This window comes from Drosophila persimilis, unplaced genomic scaffold (assembly GCF_003286085.1).
Source record: "Drosophila persimilis strain 14011-0111.01,24,50 unplaced genomic scaffold, DperRS2 tig00000735-arrow-arrow-pilon, whole genome shotgun sequence".
Lineage (NCBI taxonomy): Eukaryota > Metazoa > Arthropoda > Insecta > Diptera > Drosophilidae > Drosophila > Drosophila persimilis.
This window is the reverse complement of record NW_020825346.1, coordinates 1,302,136-1,323,644: the sequence shown is the minus strand read 5'-3', so window position 1 is coordinate 1,323,644 and position 21,509 is coordinate 1,302,136. Positions and strand designations below refer to the sequence as shown.

The window sequence follows — 21,509 nt, the reverse complement described above, 5'->3', positions numbered from 1 at the left end:
TTTCTGTTTTGGTGCTCAATGGACTTTGAACCACTGTGCGACAACGACGTCGCAGCTGTTTTCGCGAGCAACTTGAGCAACGTCCTTGGCCATTCTCCTGCTCGCACTTAAGCCTTTCTCCAGCCACCAGCTCAACCCACATTCCCTCCCATTCCCACTACCATTTCCGCACCCCTTACCCCTTTCTTTCTACATAGACCCCCTGCTGTTGTTGTTGCTTTTGTTGGTGGCGTTGTCTGGCGTTGTCTGCAAAGTTTTCCATATTTTTAGTGCCAGCAGAGGAAGGAGGATGGGAGTGGGAGAGGGAGAGAGCGGGTGGGTGGGATGGTGGCAGCAAGCGGTGCAGAGAGAGAGAGACAGACATTTAGAGTTTTCCAGTTTCCCACTTTGCAATAAGTTTCAAACTTAAATAAGGATAATAAAATGCTGTCGACTGCACTTTTGCCACCCTCTCCTGACTCTTTCTCTCTCTACCTCAGTATCCTGGGATGCTCTCTCTTGCTCTCTCTTTCTCTGTGTATGTGTGTGTCTCATTTGTTCGCTCAGAACCCAGACTTAGGTACCTATACCCCATCTCGTTTTCCTCCCGTCTGACGTCCTTGGGTTCTGTCTGCTCGCTGTCTGCTGCTGCTGCTGCTGCTGCTGCTGCCGCTGCAACAACAACTGAAAGAAGAACAACGACTTTGCCTGCAACCTTGCCATGCCACACCCCCCAGCCCACTCCCCACCCCTTCTGAAGCATGATTCACTCTTGAACAACTTTTTAACATAATGAAATCAAATAAAATGTAGGTAGAAGCTGCAAGCGGATGCAGCTAAAACTCGGAGCTCGGCGACACCCCGTACATATACAGACATACATACGCACGTATCTGTGTGCATTTTAATGTATCTGTAAGTGTGAGTGTGAGTGTGTGTGTGTGTGTGAGGGAATAATAAAATATATATGTATTCCACTTGTCTGCGGTTTCGCTGCTCGTTTCCTCTTCCGCCACTGGCATCCCGCTCTGTGGAACACTTTCGCTTTCAGCCAAGAGCTGCGAAAGAATGCAGCCGCAGATACTCGTGTGCACAGATTGAGATATATGTTCTGAGCAGCTAATGAGCCGCATGAATGCAAATTATTCTATGGTTACCTATAGATACATATGTCTATTGCGTATTGATCAGCTGCGTATGATTTCTGTTGGAATTTGATCAACTTTTTCGTTGCTCAAAGTTGTGTCTCCATTGCTGTATCTGTATCTTTTGAGTGATTCATATCTACATGAAGATAATCAGTATCAAAGATACATTAAATTCAAGGATCAAGCAATAGTTTTACATCAAAGCTTCTGAAAACTATAATCAGATTTGCTTGGAATTGGCGATGCTTTTCGTAGCTCAAATGAATATGTGAATCTTCTGTGGCTGTCCCTTAGGGGAAGTATATCTTCATGGGATTCAATAAAGTTGAATTCTTTTTGTGGCTTACAAAAATATAAAAGCTACTAAGATACTATACTTGAGCAGCAAGAATCAGTTTAGAAGAGAGGAAGGAGTCTATGAGGCAATATTTTTCAACAAAGCTCAAAGGTTATCTTGATTGGACATCTTCTGCATCTGTATCTTCTGATTCTAAGAAATTGTGCTGGGACTGTAACTGTATCTAACTATTTTGTATAATATTTGTATTTTGTAAGGCTGCATTATCTAATGTCCTTTTCAGTCCTTTTAAGATTTTCCAAGACATATTAAGAACTGACATTTGGCTTGACTGGAATTTGAGATACTTTCCTTAGCCCAAGGTTACTTACAATGACTGATTACTTCGATAAATCCTTTAGTTTGAGTCTTGTATTTTGTGTCTGATCTGTATCCTCTAGAAATACAATATGTTTGCCCAGCTTTACCCATATACCAAGGAAAAGTGAATAAATTCTGCATCCATTTCTTGGCTTATATCTTAACTTGTTGCCTTCAAAAGATAACAGCTTTGAAGTATATTTATTTCTGTAACAAATATGCAATCTTTCACGAATGGTTGCCCATAGTTGAATCCATTTAGATCGACTCTGGCTTGGGCTTACACAGGAAAAAGTCCTGTAAATTTTGCATCTTTGTGGAGTTAAGCTTAAGAAAATATTTGTCAGATACTTAAGCGTTGGAAGTTGCTGGAACTCTAGAATTTTCTTTTGAAGCTGCTGTTGCAGCTACTTTTGAATCTATTTATAGTATTTATATAGTTGCATCAGTTTCATTGTGAATTTCTCTCTTGTAGGAAATTTCAGGAATTTCTCAGGAAATTTTTTTTGTTATTCCTTTAATGGCTATAAATTCATCTGCTATTGCTTAGCCACAATGGTGTTATTTGAAATCGTTTCCCTGGGCTCCTGAGAAGCTCTGTTGCATGATTTTACATTTCAAGAGCTTTAATATATTTTCCCCTATTCCGCCTTGGTGCCCCTTAAAATGATTAGCAAAATCGCAAGGACGAGGACGAAATGAGAATCGATGGACGGAAGTTTTTGTTATTTGAGCACAAAAGTTGGATGCTGTCCATCAGGGACTATATATACGTATATATATATGTATGTATGGACATCCTTTTCGCCATCGCTTGTCCTTCTGGCTCTGACTCCAATTGAGCCCCAAAACAAAAGGGACGCTGCCCTCGGGCCAGACCGATTCCTTCCTTCTTTTCTTTTTTTTTGTTCAGCTGCTACTACCCAGACAACAATTTAAATATTCTCTAACCAAACTGCAAATCAGTGGAAGGTAGAAGGGAGCCGGGGCAAGTAATGACCCAACTGCGAGGCTGCTCATTTTGGCAAACAGCCTCTAGCACCCCTCGGACTCCTGTCATCAGTTGGGATGCGACACAATGACAATTGCAGTGCAACTGCTACATTTGCTCAGCTCCACCTCCACTGCCACCGCCCCAGACATGCCACCAATGTTCCTCCAAGCCCCACCCCTCCGTTGACAGTCTCATTTGTGGGCTGCCTCTTCTAATGAGCCCGACTGAATACCGAATCGCTTCAACCAAATTGTAGGCCAGCAAACCAAGGTTTCAAAGGCTGGAAATGTTGGAAATGTGTGTGTCACTATTTCCCTTCTATGAGAGGCCCCTCATATCGTCGGCTGCCTCTGATGCTTCAAGATATCTTCAAGTATGGCTCCAGATGCACTGCCCCAGCATGCCGATGATGCAGAATAGCTGTTGAATGCTCTGAATATTGGCTTATCCGATATGCAATTGATCAACAATGTAGAGCGAGAACGAGCGCCTCTGAGTTGAGGGTTTTGTCCATTCGATATAATGATTTACGAGTGGGAATTACTGGAAGGAATTGGGTAATTTCTAGGGAGTTCCTAGAATTAGCCTCGTGCAATCCTGGGGACTGGGGAATCTATTCGAATTCTCCTTCGTTTTTGTGTGTGTTTGCTTCCGTTTGGGTGCGTCTTGTTTTAAGCTTGACTTGTCCGTTCTTTACCAGACCCACTGCCTGACCCCTGACCTCTTCTTGTCCTTCTTCCCACCCCCCTGCTGCACAGGACAGCTCATCCTGCGCTTCATTTCGTGCGCTGTCGTCCATCAGTGAAATAAAAATGTCACTCCCATTGCAATCCATCACGCGACAAATGTCTCTCGTTCCTGGACCCTGCTTCTGCTCCTGCTCCGCTACTTCTATCGTTCTATATCTCACTATGTTTCTCTCGTTCTCTCTCTGGCTATCTCTTTCCGAAGTCGTAGTGTGTGTTTTTTGGGCGTAAATGTGCCGAAAAAAGGAGCTGTAGGACTCCTGAAGGATCTGCGGATGAGCAGGAGGAGGCGGAGGAGGCGGAGGCGGCCCAAAGCCAAAGCCAAGCCCAACGAATGACGTGACATGGCAAAAACTTTTAGTTTTCCTCACAACACGCAGTGGGCGGCAAGAGGCGTGGCACATGTGTGTGTCTGTGTGTGTATTTGCAACGCTGCATTGTTGTTTTTTTTTTTTATTTTCCCTTCAGTTTTTCCCTTCATTTTTTTGTCTGCTATTTTTATGTGCCTTAGTCGGAGTTTGTCTTTCGCTCTCTGGCTGGAGATTGCATCCAAAATTTATGCTGTGCGGGGGAGGAGCAGCAGGAAGCAGGGAGGAGCGAGGAGGGTGAACGGGCCTTGGCCAAAATGGCCGCTCGAGTCGATTATTTATAAGCACTGACAGCGTCGCGTCAACTTGATGATAAACTATGTTTGCCGCGGCGCCCTAATTGAAAATAATGTTAGTCTTCCCCGCCACCAGAAGCCACCCACCCTTCCACCCCTTCCACTCCGATGGCCAGGTTTTGTCCATCCTCCAAAATGGAAGGGAAAAAGTTTCCGAGCAGCCAAAAACTGTAGGCGCACTGGACGTATACGCAATGTCACGTAGGCGAACGGTGTGCACCACTCCGCCGCCCCAGAAAAAAAGAGAGACAGACAGAGCATGGGTGGGGGGTGAAGAGTCGAAAGTGGCTCAGGGCGGGTGGGTTCTGGGGGGTGGCTCTACAAAAAATGGCGCAGCCCCCGAAAAATTGCAATCAACTGCAAAATTGCCGACGTAAACGATGGCCAAAAAAAGAGAACAAAAAAAACATTTTATATAGGAGAAAAAGAGTAGAAGAGGTGGGGGGCAGAGGGCAGGCAGGCACGGAAAATGGCAAAGACTGAGGAAAGTAAAACGAAAGGAGAGGTCGCTAAGGAGAACTGCAGCCAGCAGCTGCCAGGACACGTACAACGACGCGTCGGAGACGCTGACGCTGATGGAGTCAGGAGCCAAAAACGATGTTTGCCACCCACTCTACCCAGGGACAAGTCTTCCTCCTCTTCCTCCTGCTCCACCCTTCGTTTTTACTTCCTTTTCAGCCTTTTCCGCCTTTTCCCTTTCCATTTTTCCTGTGTATGTGTGTGTGTGTGTGTGTGTTGTTTTTTGCGCCAACCTCGTCGTAAAAACAAACTGAACTGAAAAGCAGCCCAAGGAAGCAGCAACCGAAAAGCGCCCCAAAAGCGGCTCCAGCTGCAGCAGCACCGTGGAGCCGACATCTCCGGGGAAAATGGATCGGAGGGGTGGGTGTGTGTATATAGAAGAGAGCGGAAGACTGTCGTGAAGGAGCAGGCCCAAGCAGCTCAAGCAAAAGGCCAAGGAAACGAGCAAATCAAGTGGCAGAAATGGCGACTAGATGTATGCCCTAGAAATAGAGCAAAGAAGTGACAAGGATTTATGGAAATGCAATTTTTAGATGTTCAACGGAACTATGGAAATATGGAGATATAAGGTGGAAATCATTAAAGAGAGAAGAAAAGAATGGATTAGAATGGAAGCATGAAAAATATGTAGAAAAATATCAAAAATTTCAAAATGACAAAGATCAAAAGACGGAAGATCGGAGAGAATTACGGCCAAGAAATCGAATGGATAGAATGAAGATGATCTTGCACAAAACCATGTGAGCTTACTAAAAGGAAAATAATGAATCTTTATTGAAGCTCAAAAACTGGCTCAAGAATTGGAACATCAAACTGGACTACCGCACCCGTCGCCAGTTCCGGGATGCACGGCCCGTGGCCAGACTCGTCGACAAGGTGCATAGGAATCTTGTGGACCTCACCATATACAAAGCCTGCACCAGCGTGAAGATGATGCAGAATAGCTGGAAAATATTCAGAGTTCACGTGTTGAATGTTTTGAATATAGGCCTATCCGATATGGATCTGGAGCAGCTGGTCCTGGGCACCGAGGGACCAATTGAACAACTTCTCTTCTGCATAATGTACAGCCAATACGAAAACATCTGAGATGAACTGCCCAACTATTTCCAAGAGCATTAAGCGCTTCCATCGCTAATTCTTTTCGTTGTTTTCATTTTTTGCGGCTTGTCGAGGTAACCCAATGATTGGTCTGCGTGAATGTTAGGGTACTGTAAAAACAGGCAGAAATTCCATTAATTTTTGTCCTTCTTATCGCTCGGTGGCTCAGTGGGTCGTTGATGGTGGGTGGGTGGTCGGTGGCTGGTGCTGGTTCTGGTGCTGCTGGGAGGAGCACTCTATTCCCATCGCCCCGCTTCGCCCACTTCATTCCGCTTGCAATCTTTCGTTTTCAGGGTTCCCTGCGTGCCGTTGTGTGGCAGCTTTGGCTTAGCAGCGTCACGTGCTGCAGCGCAAACTTAACGCATTTCCGTGCAAAGGAGACCAAGTAGGTGGCCCTCCACCCTCCACCCGAGCCCCGAAAACCGCCCACCACCCAACGATGCCGAACGGCTGGTAGGGGGGCAGCTGCGTGCACAAGGACCTTATTGATGGCTGCAGCGACATGGCTACGAAAATTTATTGAAGCGTTAAGTTGCTGCCTTCGGAGACTTGGTTTAGTTTGCTCTCGTCTCTCTCCCAAAAACTCCCTGACTCCCTGACTCGCCCAGTCCCCGATGCCCCATCGCGCAGCATTTCCCAGCTTCCCATTTTCCGGCTTTCCCCGCAGGTATGCACTGCTGCTCTTTTGCATGACCCCCCAGACCAGCGTCTTTCTGTCTGTTTGTCTGTCTATCTGTCTTTCTATATGTCCTGTGTGTCCTGTGTGTCCTGTCCTGTCCTGTCATTCCTGGAATGTCCTCCCTCCTCTCCAGCGAGTGGTTTTCAGTGTATGCTTGTCCAGCTGTTGGTCAATACACGAAAAATGCATTACCACTGTGTAATTGTATTTAATTAGATGTTTGACAAAGCCATTCCGGCCAGAAACAGACAGAAGCCCCAAACGGCGGAAGAGTATTGCGATGGGCTGTTTCAAGGTGTTAAATACCTCTTCAAGAATGAAAAAACCACTGAGAATGTTTAGCAGAAGAACAAAATAAAATAAGAATCCCAAGTTGAGAGGGAAATGGCTTCCTTTACAGATATATATACTCCTTATTGGAATTTTGGATGCCCCAGCAATCGGAGGACCAGCATATGTCGTCCATATGGTCTCCCAGACCTATAGATGGACTTGCTTTAATTGACTCGACCGCCGATGAAAATATCCATCTATTACTTCTTTTTATCTGTCAATATCTACCCGGATAAACCCACACAAATAGTTGGCATAAAGACATTTGATTATTTAAGTATTTTATTAATATTTGTACATAATTTTCTAGGTTAATATTTAAATTAAAGGATAAATAGTTCCTGAAGAAGACACATTCGGTCGTCTAATCAGTCCACTGGTTGGCCATGGCTTGGCCTTTATCGTACCTTCGTCCTTCGGGAAGTCCCTTTTGTAAATTGCGCACAAGTCCTTTCCGATGGAGTGTATTGAGCGGTAGAGAACAAATCTGAAACTACAAGCTTCATGATAACGAACCATTCTTGAGGGGACTGAATATCATTTACGAGCTGCCAGACTTGGACAGTTTTTTCACAAATTGAAATCTAATCTGCTTTCCGGGATAGATATCTGCTTGGGTCCACTCGTTCTGGATGGACCCTATTGAAGAATCTCGCCCCAGGCACTGAATTCGCGACGTATCCGGTGGTTCAGCAATGCTCCGTAGGTCAGCACTGGTCCACTGGTGCAACGTCTGACATTGCTGGTAGTTCAATGCTGTATGCTGTATGCTGTATATTCTTTTGGAACTTATAAATGTTAAAGGAATTATTAATTAGAAATAAAATCTAAACTCTGATTATCTCCTGCAAGAGCTACAAGCAAAATTCATGTTTTTGAACATCAGATAGGAAGAAATCAACCTTTCTACAATGATATGATGTGAGAAGATGATACTAGATACAATAATTTTAAAGTTAGAATGAGCTGGGGTTAATCAGAGATTGATTAAATGGAAAATTAAGCTTAACTTCTGGACCTTGGGGAATGACACACGACACTCTATAAGAACATGGAATCCGGTGAGCCACATTATTCAATGATTGATTCATGACTTATGCAAAAACCTACTTACTATATTATCGAAGAATCGCCACAAAGGCAACGCTAAATTATATACCGATCATTTGCATTCAGCATTCAAAAGCTTAAAGCAAATATACATACAATATGTCTCCATGTCGATTGTTGTCCTTCTTCCTACTATTATTCGAGTACAATGTTTTTACCCATCTATTATACAAACTTATTCGAAAAGCATTTGATGAATGAACTCTCTATTGAATTGAAGAGTGAAATAATTGGCAAAAATGAATGAATGAAAGGCATAATAATATCTCCTCCCTTTATTTTCTTTGACTCCACGAAAAGCCGAAAACAAAACTCGCTGTTTGGAATTTTTTCCTATAAATTATTTATCTAGAATTTCTCTATAAATAGTTAGGGCTTCTGTTGTTCACTCTCGCCTGCTGCCACATTGCCGTTGGATCCGCCTCCCATTGTATCCCCTTTGGACACTGCTCTGCTTGCAACGTGCACCATGCCAGGGGAGAGGGGGACTGGTGATGGCAGAGGAGCCAAAATGTGTTTATTTGCCGACTCTTCATGTCGATTAAGGCAAATTAATAGTTTATTTATTTTTTCGCCGCTCTGACATCAAAATAATTCGACAGCCAACATGGCAGGTGGAGTGGCAGTTGCCGGAGCAGGGGTTGGGGTGGCTAGCTAGCTAGGGGCTGGTGTGGGGGTGACAGCAGTTTGGCAGAGCAGAAAAAGTTGGAAAAAACCACTCGAAAGTAAATAAGAAATTTCCCAAATTGTTGTGCCATTAAAAAATGAATTAAAGAAAAGCTTCGTGCATGGAAGCGATGGATTGAGGAGGGGTTTAAGAGGGGACTAAACTGTTGTTTTTGAGTGATGGGCGCCATTTTGTTTTGTTCAAGTGTGGTGGAGGGGTGTGGGGGGTGGCCGGGGGACGGGGACTCCTGCATTATCGATGAGGCGCCAAATTGATTCCAAGTGCCGTTACGTGCATGTAATTTGACTTCCACAAGGGTTGTCTAAGAATAGGGAGTAGTGAGAGTAATGGGAGTAATGGGAGTAAAGGGTAGGCTAGGGGTAGGGGGTGCCATGAGGGAGTGAGAAGTTGTTTCTAGCAACTCGAAAAACGCATAAACACAACAAAGGAGAAGGAGACAGCAAGCTCGCTAGAGGGAAAGAGAGGGAGAGGATGAGAAGCACTCTTGCAACATTTCGTGTTGCAGGCATCAGCAAAGAGCAGCAAAATGCAGCAAAGGCTCAAGAGAGCGCGCTGCCAAAGAGAGAGCGCAACTGAAACTGAAGTTTCACTCAAGCCGAGGGCAGCGCAGTCAGCGTCAGCGCAAGCAGCAGCAGAGGCAGTAGCAGATGCAGCAAAATGCAAAGCCCAAAGAGAGTCGCCAAGCATTCAAGTGCAAAGCCCAAAGAGAAGCTAAGCAGGAGCCTAAAGAGAACAGCTCCCCAGAGCAAGCAGTCGTAGAGTCGTTCGGCCGCTTAAAGAGAGAGCAAACGAACGTGAACGCGTGCAGTTCGGAGTCGAGAGTCGAGTCAAGTGCCGTTGCTGGAGTGCAAAACTTTTGCAATGCTGACCAGCTGTTAGCCGTAAGAGAGCCAGACCGAGACCGAGACCGAGACCGAATGCGAGAGAGAGCCACAGTACGACCGGCTGGAGGGGGAGGGCTCGACAACGTTCGACTGCACTGCTTTTGGGCGCCTTTGCCTCTGCAGGCCCTGCACTCTGTCTGACTGTCTTTCGCCACGTGTGTGTGTGGCGTGTATGTGAGTGTGTCCATTCCCTTGCCCTTACACCTCTCCATTCTACACTGCCGCAGACCTTCGGCCTGCGCCTCTGCACGCACCGTTGCTGGCGTTGTATGATAGCCGCAGCCGCAGTTCGGCCGACTGGCCACGCCTACGCCTGCAACACACCCACGCAAAAGAGGCGCTAGTTAGGATTGGTTCAAACGGCTGGACACGACATGCATGAAGCCAGGGCTAGGGACACGACACGACATCCCCCCTCGAACGCCCTCCCGCCTACTACCAACCACCTCCCTCTCGATACTCGTCCTTCCTGTTGCTGTTGCTGTTTCTGCTGCTGCTTCTCCTCTCTTCGCCGCACTTCTTGGCCCCTCTACTGCTTCTCGTCTCAGCTTCGGACATGCCGCGTAAAAAGCCGCTGCTGCTGCTGCTGCCGACGTCAGCGTCGACCTTTCCTGTAAAAATTTTTGGGGATTATTGATGGGCGGCATGTGGGGTGGTGGGGGGTGGACTGTGTGTGCATCTACTGCACACCTTCATCCCCTCTAAAGTTTTTGTTTTTACTCTTAATTTTTTTTTTTCTTTTTTTTTTGCGAAAAGCAAAGTATATTGATTAAGCACATTTGAAAGAGAGCGAGAGAGAGCAATAGAGAGTGTGTGTGTGCGTAGGGGATGCGTGTGTGTGTGTGTGTGTGTGTGTAGGGCGGTGCGGGGAGGGTAGAACATAACTGCATAAATGAGGCTTTAAGCTTGTTAACAGCCAACTGACGCAGCATCGACGTCGACGTCCAACGTCAACGCGAACATCGACGCAACGCCGCTGCCAGCACTGTCCGGCGCTTCGTTTGGTAAAATGTGTTTTTTTTTTGGTTGGTATTAGAGCTATGATGAGGCTGGTGGAAAACTAATCGTGTGTGTGAGTGTGTGTGTGTGTGTTTGGGGGTGCCTAGAGAGGGCGAAGGAGGGGATCCTGGTTAATATGTTTCTCATAGTTTTTGTGTAGACACGGACACAGCATTCGCCTTTTTGTCCATATTTTTCGGGTTAATTACGCAGAGTTTTGCAGAGTACTGTAGATAAGGGATTGTAAAATGGGGATTACCTTTAGAGGGCATGATGTATGTACAATATGGGGCTGTTATATGTATTATAGAGCTGTTAAATAGATGGGATTAGCACCAAATACCAAAAGAGTGGATCGCACAAGGAACATTAAAACCAAAGGATAGAACAGAGAGGAATGTAGGTAATCGAGATATATTAAAAGAGAAATTTCATAAAAAGAAGGACTTAACACTACAAAGAGGTTTACCCATGATATATGTACATACATGGTAGAGAACTGGATACTTACGCAATTATACTTTGATCTATTATAGGATGGAGCATAAGATGGGGGAGGTATGTTATACACGTCTTAACATGGGAGATAGAGAGAAATGACTGGAAGGCAACCAAAGCTGAAAAAGTATAATACCCCTTAAATGATATGCCAAGGATTCTTTTTATTATAGACAACTTTGTGACAAACTTTATCATTAGGATTCATAGGACTCCATCCTATAGAATCCCACCTTTTGGCAGCACTTTCAATCAATAAATTTGATATCAAAAAGAAAAACCCAGACAGAGCCACATTTTCCTTTCCACGCAACTATTGAGAATATGAATACATATCTCCCAAGCCACACGAAAGAGCGCAGGACGTCCTTTATGTCCTGGCCAGCCGATTGCCAGAACTAACCTGGCCGAACACAACTGTACTTCCCTGTGGGTTGTCTCGAATCGAATTCATTTGCGAATACATCGCGACATGGCAATCGCTCTAAACAAACACAAAATGCAATAAATTCAGAGAACAAGAGAACCCAAACCCAAACCCAAACCCCAAGCCCGAAACCGAAACCGAACCCGAAAATCGAATCGAGTGTGAGGGCAGGGGACCATCGATTATGGGCCCAAAAATCCCATAGCCGTAGCCGTAGCCGTAAACGACAGTCGACTGGCGTCCGACAAAAGGACCCAAAAAACAGGACCCGTTTTGCATGTGTAGCCGTAGCCCAAGTACATAACCAATAGATACGCATTGATATAGTTCTCCTCGGAAGAGGATAACCAGACAGAGAGAAAGGGAGAGAAAGGAGAGAAAGGACTGGTGCCAGTGCCAGCCAGTCATAGACATAAACGAACCGGCAACCGAAACACACGAAAGCCCGAAAAACCGAATCCGTAACTGAACCGAACCGAACCGGTAGCGGTAGCGGTACTGTTACCAGGGTCCTGGCCATGGTCCTTCTGCTGGTTCGGTCTTGGGGAGTCAGAGGGCGCTCTGACCATTCCCTATCCTTTTTTCCTTTTGTTAATTAAGTTTCGTTTGTTTTGCGAGCGCCCTCAGACCGCATCGTTGTCGTATTTGAACTCTGGCCAGGACATGCCTGGATAAGGAAGAAAACACCCATCCGCACCCACTCGCACACTCACACACGAGCTAAGAGAGGCTGAATCAGAGATACATGGGACAGGTGAATGAGATTTTATTTTATTTTCGATGCGACATGCGACATGAGACATGAGACATGCGGGCGGTCAATCCAGAGTTTGGTTCAAATCAGTTCAGCTCAGTTCTCTTCGGCTGGGTGTTCCGGTTCATTGTCCTGGCCGAGGGGCTAAAGATATTGCGAAGCAGTTTGGATCATCTTCAATCCGATCCGCCTTGGCCCGCGGGGGCCTTAAGAACCAGAAAAGAACTCATACCGAAATAGATTGATTTTTTGCCGATTCAACACAACAACGGTGAGAGCGGTGGGGGGAGGGGGACTTATGGCCAACTTACTTTAATTAATAACTTGTCAGTGTGCAAATGACATGGGAGGAAGCTACGAAGTTAACGCCCTTGGGCGAAAGCAATTTTCAGCTAGCTGGCCGTCAACTGCGTTTTGGCCAACATCTTCTTCGTTTGTGGCTTAGTGGTTCGTGAGTGTACAAAGAAGCAGGAGGGCGAGCCTTAAGTAATGTTATTGTACCATTTAATGGATATCATTATGTAATATTTATTGATGTATCTTATTTATATATATACTTTTTAATGGGTTCCAATAAAGAAGACCCACTATTGATGATTGTTGCGCTTTTCCAAGTTTTGAATTCTTGTAGGTGAGATAACGAAAATGTGCGTGTGAGCATGAAGCAGAATTGCGTAAAACTTAATCGCAAGAGGCTAACTACGAAAACTGATACGGAGACTAGTGAGCTCAGGCAGAGAAAGTGGCATACAATGCCAACAACTACATTCAGCATTTACCTTCGCTTCGTTGCTTCGTCCCGCATTTGAGTACGCTTCTGTATGACATTGACCAAAACCACATAAATAGTTTACAATCATACGGTAAATGGTTTGTGGTCGGATCGTTCTTTTATCCGCGATAAAAATGTGCGTTTCGCAGAGGCGAAAGCCCCTCCCTTTCTTTTGAGGGAACTGCCATGTTGGCTAATGAGCAGTACAATCTATCAAGTGTTGTATCATCTCTGTTTGCACTGCTTACTTTCTGGTGGATTCTCAGCACTGCTTTATAGAGACAGCGCAAGTCAGACGCTTGAACGCTTCTCCACACCAAAAAATAAACTCTTCGCTCGCTTTGCCACTTTGCCACTTGAACAGTTTCCACCGCTTGCATAGGGGGTTGCCATTGCCCCTCCTCCCCTCCGGCAACAACCGCTCTTCAGGCAAAATTGTGGAATTTCACTCAAAGGTCAAGAAGTTGAAATGCGAATCAAATATAATAAATAAAAGTTCAAGACATACAACGTGCACCACACCACACCACACCACACCACACCACACTCCCTTTCCAGTGGTTATATGATGACTCCCCCTTGGCCGTCGCCATCTCCATCTCCATTTTGGCCAGCGTGCAGCCATGTTGACCCAATTTTTTAGCCCTACTGTCGTTTGTCGGTGCTTGTCTGTTTGTTTGTTTGTTTGTGCAAAATGGGTTAAAAGTTTTGTGTGTGTGTGTGTGTGTGTGTGTGTGTGTGTAGCTTAGGGGCTGCTGGCTGACTGGGGGTTAAGTTAAGTAAGGCAAACTTAAACAGCTCCGGCTCCATGACTCCCAGCTCCCGGCTGCCGACTCTTCTCCCTGAACCTCTCCATCCCCCATGTGGCCCGCGCGAAATGTCACACAATGACGCAGCGCTTAAATGGCGTTTGCTGGAAATACAAAAGGGGCTAACAGGAGAGGAAGCTGCAAGAATGTCAGTGTCCTTCAAGGATACCCACCCCCGACTCTGACTCTGACTTTGCCGCCGTGACAAATGCAGGGTCCCGGGTGCAATTTAATAGAAAAAGTTAAATTACACGCACTGACATGGGTTTTTTGGTATATGGGGGGATTCAGAGTCCTAAAACTAGGGTGTGCCGCTATTGAGGGTCGTGGAAATGGCTTATAATCGTGTATAAATTGACCGTGAATAAACGGACCATTTAAGATATACAAGTAAAAATATATTAAGTTAGTTTATCTAATAGTTATCCTTGATGTTCGATGTCCTCCCATGTAATCTATTATAGTACTTCCCATGTGCCTCTGCCTCTCTCTTAGATTTGATCAGTAGTTTTCTGGGACAACTTTCCATGTCCTATGTCTGCAGTTTTGCACCCCATTTGTTAAATGATTGGGTAGATCATCTAGTAGGAGATACTTGCGGAGCTTTCCTGGCCCCATTGCAAGGCATGCAACCATCACCATCATACTCATACTCATACCCATCTCCAGAGTGCCCTCCCATACCATCCCCTCCCATCACAGCACCATCATCATCAGCCGCATCATAATCGCGATTAAATTGCAATTTTTCTCACTTAAAGAACGTAATTCGCTTCGAGCCAACAATAATGACGGCCAAGTTAATGTTTTGCTTACCACATTCATTTGAGCTCGCACCGAACTTTGGACACGGACATGGACATGGCTGGAGAAGAAAGGAAAACGAAACAGAAATGAATAGAACAAGACCAAGAAGAAGAGTGTAGTGGAGTGGAGTACTCGTACCTACGTATCGCTGTGGCTGTGGCTGTGGATGTGGCTGTGCCACGCGAAGGGGCGCATGGGGCCGGCTCTGCTCTGGGAGGATGAGGATTCAAGCAAGATGTGGCATAGTACGGAACATAATTAATAACTCAATCCAAGCGGAAACCTTAAGACAGGCATTCAGCTCAGTTCAGTTCAGTTCAGGGGAGTTTGACTTGACTTGAGTGGAGTGGAGAGTTGCAGATGGAGATGGAGCTTCAGATGGAGTAGGGGCTTGGGTTGGAGGGGGGGGTTTTGCTTCTCATGTCTGCCGTTCGCAATTCGCAAATTCCAGCAATGTTTTCGCACTCTCCTGATGATGATGAAGTGCGTGAAACGATTGACTCCGTAAGGATGGTAGCGTGTAGACCTCTTCAGACCTTCATAATTACAAGAATTTCTTTTTGTGAGACATAGTTTCCATTCCTCTATGAATTGATCCCTCAGAATGTGGAGAGAGTGATGTATAGAATAGTACTATTCCTAAGTCCAATTCTGTATCGTTTTCTTTGCGTTTCGTTTGTGCCCACGCATCCCATCCACAAGGCAGGCGGCAATTAAAGCCGGCCGCGCATGCGCAATGGCAATGGCAAGGCGGAAGCGTCTCCGCTTCTGAGACGCACTGCTTGCGCAAACCCGTGATTAAGTTAATGAATGGACTGCCAGACGCACCGACGAGTATCTAGCCCCCCACCCGTCGCCCCACCATGTGGGGAGCGTTGGCCTGTAATTAGCAGAGTGCGTCTAACGGCCTCGTACTGGGCCTGGTACCAGGTAGTGCGGTGGGGGGGGGGAGACCCCTGGTGAGGATCGGGCGGAAGGCCCACGGGCCGTGGGCGTATTGGGGAGGTGTGTTTGATTGTTCAATCATAAACGGCCTGCCACAACTGAGGCAGGACTAATGACAGTGCTCCGGAGGAGTGCGCTGTTTGCTTTCGCAATTAGTTAGGTAGCTCTCCCCACTCTTTGAGGTGGGCAAGGAGGGGACTACTATTGGGCTCTTAAGTGGTTCTATTTGGCGGGGGCTGATCTTGATAAACGGCGAATGAATGGGTTTATAATGGATTTCTCCCCAAGCGATTGCATCACAAAATGATATAAAGGAGGGTTGCCCCATGAATGCAAAGAAGTGAAATAGAATGGTAAGAAATTATGCAATAATCTTCGGTGTGAAAAAGAATACAGGATACAAGATTTCTGGTTGGTTCATAATTGTTTCTGAAGATAATTGCCACAAGGATAACGGAACTGAAACTCTTAGAGTACCGTGTATAAAAATGATACATATCTGAACGAATCGACATGGAAATAATTCATTCAGAATTTTTTAGTATCCCCAAGATTGATTTGAAAATCAAGCGGCCATCGGAGATCCACTTTTGAAGAGTATGAGTCCTCTAACCAGGAAGCAATCAAAGCCCGGAACAGGTTTCCCAAATTTCACTTTCACTGGGCAGCGGACAACCAGGAGAGCAGGAGGAGGACGAACCAGCAGGAGAGCAGAAGAACGATCCAGTGCGATCAGCAGGCAGCTGCTGTCAGCAGACAATCGGCGCAGTCGAGTCGATTGATTGAGTCGCCAAGTCGCGGGCAGAGTCGCCTCAAATTATATCGGTATATTTAAATGTTGCGGGTATTCTCTCCCCGCCTGCTGCTGTTGCCTGCTGCCTGCTGGAGTGTTAAAGAAATGCTGTATGTACTCGTACATTTTGCATACACCGATGTGTACATACATATGTAGAGAGGCATTTAACGCGTTGGTTGCATGTGAAACGAACAAGTTGCTGAAGCTGGGGACCTACAGCAACAGCAACAGCTACAGAGCTACAGCTGCACCTGCAATGCATTTAATTGCAGTTAGAACTTGGCTTAAAGCCACAGTCATAACGGGGTATCTTAGCCGCCACAGCTCTTGGCTCTCTTCCGTTTCTGTCTTCTGTTGCTCTGTTGCTGTTTCTCTGGCCTGGTCTGGTCTGTTCTGGTCTGGTCTGGTCTGGTCAGCGATGATGATGAATTGCATTTTGCACACTTTAATTGGACGAATGTGTAATTAAGTTGTGTGCCAGTTCATAAATTGAATGCAGCTCCTCCGACTTTTCAGCTCCAGATCCAGCTACAGCTACAGCTTCAGCTCCCACTTCAGTCCCGAGTCCTCGCTCTGTACGGAGTTTGGGGGCCGCCAGAATTTCCATGAAATCTTCAAATCAAACAAGACACATGCGTTGCGCATGCGCATTGCCCATCTGACCAATGCCACGCAAGTCCTTCTTCTACCGCGAAAAACGAAGGCACAGAGCCATCAGCCACCAGCCACCAGCCACAGCCATAGCCATCCTCCACGTTTGGGCCACCTTGCTGGCTGCTGCTCACTGAGCCGTCGTCGTCGTCATCGTCATCGTCATCGTCGTTCCACTTCGTGTTCATTAACGCTTTGCCCATTAAACCTGAAAATGAGGACTGGTTCCTCACTGGAGCCCCGCTCTACCCATCACCATCTGCCTCTGCCTCTGCCTCTGCCTCTGCTTCCTCTCCCTGTCCTCTTTTGGGCAGGCTCCTTTCGGAAAGCGTTTAATCGCATTTACATAGATTAGGCAGAATTTGTGTGAAATTGAAACTGAGCAAAAACAACTCAGAAAATCAACAACAAGAGAAAGGCCGGCGTCATCGCAAGACGAATTTTGCATACCCTTTGCAGATCGATCGATTCAAGGATAAACCCTATTAAATTAATCAAGAACTGGCCCGAGGATTTCTTTGCTTAGATTTTGATACATCGATTAGATATAATTCATGCCTCTTATGAAAGAAGACTATTCCATTGACATAATTATTAAGAAACAATAGATACAAACAAAACTCAGCCCTAAATTCTGTTCAGTTCCAAAATGTTAAATTTATAATTTAAAAATATAAATGTCTTCTTCGCGGCCATGGTATTAATTGCCTGAAGACCTACTAGTTGTGGTGACGTTTCGCCAGTGGCGACACTCTTCAACAAGGTCCATCCCGGCCATGTGCTCCTGAGCATATATGTATCCCGGAACAGCATGACTCTGAAAGCAAATAACTGTCGTATTTTCAACGCACGTGTAATACAAAAAAAGTACAGGGATGGGATGGCCCTGACAAAAGAGGAACAGACACTCGTAGAGTTGGCTTCTGGCGAGGACGTGGTCCTCGAAGCGTTTTTCCAAGGCAAGGGAAAAACTACTAAACTATTACTAAAGATAAAACAACGCAAAGTGCATCGAAAATAATGAAATATTCGAATGAATTATATTTCTGGAATAAATTACAAATATCGACAACAAAGCAAAAAATCAGTTCCAAAAACTCTGTCTTCCGATCACGAGAATTCCAAGCAGATGGTCAAAAAAACTTAAGAAGGTGAAGGACATGGTAGACTGTTCAAATCGAGCCAATTTCGGGCTACAAGGAACTTTATGGTTTCTTCTAGATTTCCTCCCATTCCGACACACAAAACGAGGGGGAACGTTGTGAGTTGCTGCGGACACCGCAACTCTACGGTTATACCCGATACTAAGTCAGTATGGCTCTCCTCCGGCAGACGCCGCTAATATTTAACGACACGACAAAGAGTGCGTGCGAGAGAGACAGAAAATCAGTCTGAGCGTGACGTCGGGCGCTGCGTAGCCACTGCAAATTGATTTGTTCCTTTTGGCTGTAAAAATGATCTGATCTGATCCAGATTCAGCAATCTAATTGATATGGTCATTATCTATGATTCTGCGTTTTTAGTTTTCTCAAATCTGCAATATTGTGGATGCAACAGATTTTCGTCCTTTGTGGGGGCGGATGGGGGTGGGGCGAAATTCTGAGATATACGTTTTATAGTGACATCTTAAAGGAGTGTGTGCACCAAATTTGGTTACTCTAGCCTTAATAGTCTCTGAGATTTGTGGTTGCCTCAGATTTTCGTCCTTTGCGGGGGCGGAAGGGGGTGTGGCGAAATTTGGACAGGAAACGGTCAAGGTCCGATATCACAGGAGTGTGGATACCAAATTTGGTTGCTCTGGCTTTTATAGGTTCTGAGATCCTTGAACTCATATTTTGCAATTGGCAAAACCGACCATGAAACCTGTGTGTTAGAGTGAGACAGAGCGAGAAAGAGTGAAATTGTTTTCGTGATTCTGGCTGTAATAATTATACGATCTGGTTCAGATTTTGCACTCTAGAAGATATAGTCATCTTCTACGATTCTGCGTTTTTAGTTTTATCGTATCGTCGAAATTGTGGATGCCACAGATTTTCGCCCTTTGTGGGGGCGGAAGTGGGCGGGGCAAAGTTTTGAAATATTTTTGGAGCAGTGACATATCACAGAAGTCTGGATCCAAAACATCGTTGCTCTAGCTCTTATAGTCTTTGAGCATTAGGCGCTGAAGGGGACGGACAGACGGACAGACGGACGGACGGACAGACAGACAGGGCTCAATCGACTCGGCTATTGATGCTGATCAAGAATATATATACTTTATAGGGTCGGAAACGATTCCTTCTGGACGTTACACACATCCACTTTTACCACAAATCTAATATACCCCAATACTCATTTTGAGTATCGGGTATAAAAATAATATGTTATACTTCCATTATGAAAGTACTAGAAAGACTTTAATTAATTTGCATTACTGAATAATTACTTTGTAAATAGAAGATGGGATACTTTAGCTTCTACACTTTCAACATACTTTAGTCCCAGATCCCCATAAAACTGAAGAGCCCACTGACTGAATAATCTTATCTAGCTTCACAGTTCTTCCAGAACTAGATTTGCCTGTCATTTCTCCATCGATTTATCTATAAATAGGTAATGGTGGTAGTATGATTTTTAGACATCATGATTGAGTGGGGATCGACCTTGACACCCATCAAGCAGTCGTGGCCGAGCGGTTAAGGCGTCTGACTAGAAATCAGATTCCCTCTGGGAGCGTAGGTTCGAATCCTACCGACTGCGATGTCGATTTTCAATATTTTTTTCATATACTTGGCAGCCGAATTAATGAGTAATCCTAAGAAGGTATAGAAATAGTATTTACATCCCTTTAAATCTTTCCAAGTAACGGGCTTGTCTTGCACTTATTGGCAATGCACTTCCCCAGCCCAAGCTTTGTCCCATCATATCTCAGCCATACATATAAAATGTTGTGCCACTTTTCGTTCGTCTAACTACTGAAGCTCTACGAGTATCAGAAGCCATTTGGCTGCCTCAGTCCACTCCAGCCAAAGCCCCAGCCCCAGCCCCAGCCCCAGCCCCATCCCCAGCCCCAGCCAATCTTTAGTGCATATTTTCTCGATGCTCACTTTCTTGTTCATTTCGTTCTGGCATTCTTTTATTTCTGTTTATAGTACCAGGTACTTACCGAATGCCGAAGGGTATGCTTCAGTAGTGTAGCGGAAAGTGTTGATGAATCTGTATCAGATATCAGATGAATGGAATGAAAATAACCTCCAAATCATCTGAGTTCCTCTTCTTGCCTAAGTATGTTCATTATGGTTATATTCCCCTTTCCCGATTGCCGACCAACCATTAATTATGAATATCGGGGGGTATTCCCGAAGTCGGAATGGTCGGAACCTTTTCTTTCATTTCTTTCTTCTTCCCTAGTCTGCCGTTTTTTATCACAACCCAAATTTCTTCATCAATTAAGAACATCAACTCGTTGTCGTTGCAGGAGGCGACAGGGGGGGGTAAGAGACGGCGGCCCAGGACAAGAACAAAGAGCAGGACGACGACGAAGTGCAGAAGGAGCTGGGTGGAAAGAAAAGGCTCGGGAATGGGTATGGGATGGGGAGAAAATGGCGTCGGCTGCGACGCTCTGCTCTGCCCTGCTCTGCTCAACTATGCCTGTCCATACTTGTTATTATCCTTCGAGTCGAGGACGCTGACACTTTTTCGTCATTACTGTTAAAAGCGTTAAGGAAAAGGACGAAGAGCGAACCAACAAACAACAAAATGAAAAGAGTTTTATCAGGCAGAGAAAATAGAGAAAAAACCCAAAGAGGAAAATAAGCACACAAAAAAGGAAAAACGGGGAATCGGGGAAACGGAGAAACGGGGAAAAAGGAAAACTAAAAGAAAAGAAAAATGCAAGGAGCTAGCATAAAATCTGTGTAGGATCGACTGTGTGCTGCAGAAGGAGTATTCTGGGAAGGGGGCGGGGGGGTAAGGATGTTTGTTGGCCAGGGTGCCAAAAATTGAGGTTATCGCTGAGCAACGACAGCGGCAACGGCAACGGCAACGATGGGGGGCCACCGAAGGAGCTGCTGCTGGGGGAGTGGAGGAGAAGTGGCATACAGGACGAAAAATGCCAAGGCGCGTGGGTCGGCATGTCCTTCATCAGGCTCATCAGCACGGACTTACAGAACGGACGGACAGAACGGACGGAAGGCGGAGGCAGCTGCAGCAGGATTCTTGTCGTCGTCGTCGTCGTAGTCCTCGTCTTGGTCTTCGTCTTCGTCTTCGTCTACGTCGTCGTAGTCCTGCGTGCTGCACGCGTCGTTGCACTTAAATGCCAAAATGTATTCCTCTCCCTTTTACCGTAAGCCCCAACCTAACCCCCTGATTGCCGTTTTTCTATCTTGGGCCCCTCTCGTCCAGGCACACATCTTATAACCATTCCGAATGACATTACGGGAGGGTATGTCGAGAGCATATGCTGTTTATACTCCATTTGCTGGTGAGTATTTTAGCTTGTATTGGATCCAAGTCTAGAAGGATGGGAGCCCTGCCTGAACAGGCAACCGAATCGATTCGGTGGGTCTC

At 45.6% G+C, this 21,509-nt stretch overlaps 1 non-coding gene across 1 annotated transcript; it reads left to right on the top strand.

The window, feature by feature from the left end:
• The first annotated feature begins 19,618 nt into the window (after positions 1–19,618).
• On the top strand, positions 19,619–19,700 carry Trnas-aga. The gene has a single exon. It is a non-coding gene; the product is annotated as a tRNA-Ser (tRNA).
• The last annotated feature ends 1,809 nt before the right edge of the window (positions 19,701–21,509 follow it).